Consider the following 2,692-nt stretch of genomic DNA (forward strand, 5'->3'; position numbering starts at 1 on the left):
TTAATGCACGCAAGGACGACAACATTTACATGGTTTGATTTTACTTGTTTAGACAATGTTAATTTATTTATTTTTACTTTATGCTTCCCTATTTTTAAATTTTTGAACATAAGCTGCTAGAATTCAATTTTATGACTTTTTGCTTCAAAAATTCTATTTAAGTTTTATTTTTACCAAAGAATTATACATTTAAAATTTTGCTACTAACATTTCCTATACGTGTTCATCTCTATCGATAGTGACCTTAACCGATTTGATCCTTTTGAAAGGATCAACGTGTCATTCCTTTAATGCATCACATTCCTTGTAGAAAGGGTTGATAAAAAAGAAGACACTAATAATGATGAAGAAGAACCAATCACTGATAAGGGAGAAGAATTTGCTCGGGAAATGAACTCTCCTCCAAGGATGAATAAGAACATTCGATTCTCATCTACTTTACCATCCACTCCCTCTGCATATGATGTTGTATAATGTGGATCAACCCCACCTTTGGTAGAAACTACTGAGCTAATGATCCAATATGAGATTTCTCTAAGATTAGAGTCTCCTTCTCCTCAAGTTGAGATTGTTCCTCCTATTCCAACACCCATTAATATTGTTGCTTTTTATCAGGAGAAATCCTACTCCAAAATTGTCTTATAGTAGAAATAACTCAATCATTGGGAAAAAGGTTGATTAAGTATAAAGGGATGTGGATTAAATTGGTCTTGGGTGATGATGATACTGATTATACGGTTATTTATAACACCCCCACCAAATTCTCTAGGTGACACTCCTCCTCCTTCACCTCTATCATCGAATCCACCTCCACTCCCATCATCAAGTTTACCTACACCTCCTCCACCATCTACAAATCTTCCTCCACCATCTATATCACCTCCCCAGTCTGATATAACCAAAAAGATGGAGAATAATCAAGGGAGTCATGATTAGCAAAATCGAATGGTGGTAATTGCACCAACTCCATCTCATCCTGACATTTCTGAAACTGGAAGGATTGAAGCTAACCTTCAAAAATAAAATGGTGTTGCTAACATTCCAGATGTTAATGAAACAACTAATGATCAGCTTATTCCTGAAACTGTACATCAATCAAAGACTAATGACTATGAAGGGTTTCTTGATCTAGGATTCATGCTACAAGTTGTTGTTCATGTTATTCCTTCGAATGTCGTCAACCCTGATTCATACTTTGAGGGGAAGATTCCTGAAAGAAATAATAGTGACATTACGTCTGATAATGATCTGCTCAATCCTCGAAAAAGGAAGGCTTCCTTCTTAGGGGGAGCTAATGACGCTGAATCTGGAAGTTCTTCTACTATTAGTAATCCTTTTGCACCTCCTCCTTCCAATAAAAGCAAGCACATTTTTTTGAATGTTTTAGCTAAAGTATGAGGTGTAAGTGTTGATGAAGTAAGATAAATTATGATAGAGAATAATGTTGCTATTTGAGAAAGAAAAAAAGCCAGAAAAGGAGAATGTTTGTCTGCCAAACTTGCTCATGCTCTTGCTTCCGCTAATGAAAGTGTTGATGTTCAAAACACTAATGATCAAATCAAGAAAATTCAATTCTTTAATAATAATGTTGACTATGGAGAGAAAACACAGGGTTTAGAGTTTAACGACAGAAAGAAATTTGGAGATGTTTTGACTTGTAGAACAAAGCCTGATCCCATTATCAAGGTGAGATGCACCAAACCAAGGAACGACTCACTGAAGCTTCACTTGGTTAGGAAGAACACTGAATATGAATACACTAAGGTTGTATTTGCCCGTGAGCTAGTCAAATTCGGGTACACCGAGTGGATGAAAATTCAAGAAACTATTGATAAACCCAAGGATATTCATGCTCACGAGGTGAAGTTGGCAATTCAACATCTACACAACAAAGTCAAGAAGCCGAACCTTATGCCATCAACTACTCCATCTAGACCATCCACCTCAGGAAGAGCAAAGCCCCCCAAACAGTCCAACAATACAAAGTTTCTTCTTCCATACGGTACTCGGTACATCAGCAATGAACTGTCAGTAGGTGTTGAGCCTATTCAGTATATTTTCATTCGAGATCCAGGACATAGTGTCGTTTATATTAATAGTCAAAATCACATGTACTTTCAACGCACTGGTGATCTTCCTGATGTCCTACTTAACACTTGTTTCATCTTCGCATGGAGGAACTCAGGCACTTTGAACCAGAAAGAGGATATCATGTGTTGATATCTTTGGAGCGTAGTAAAAGAATGGAAGAACTTCAAATTGATGAATACATAAGGGTAAAGCATGAACTCTTGAAAGAAGCTGACAAGTTCTACAATGGTTCTTTTGATGACTCTGAAGAAGAAGAAGATTTGTTTTGACATCATTAGGTAAGGATACATATATGTATAGAATAGATAGCAGATCCGATATCTTTCTGACGAGGATCGATTCTTAGTATAGATTAGATACAATCCCTTCAATCAAGGGATAAACTAGTAGAGTTTACTGTGTATGTGTGTGTGTATACACACACACATACATACATACATATATATATATATATATATATATATATATATATATATATATATATATATACATATTCAACATTAGGGTGAAACCCTAATGTTTTTCATCTTGGTGATCATCTTTGTGACAATCCGTTTCTTGGTGAAAACAAACCCTTTCTTGGTGAAAAACTATTTTGAGA

This window comes from Lactuca serriola, chromosome 4, assembly GCF_051521515.1.
Source record: "Lactuca serriola cultivar US96UC23 chromosome 4, Lser_US96UC23_V15, whole genome shotgun sequence".
Taxonomy (NCBI): Eukaryota; Viridiplantae; Streptophyta; class Magnoliopsida; order Asterales; family Asteraceae; genus Lactuca; species Lactuca serriola.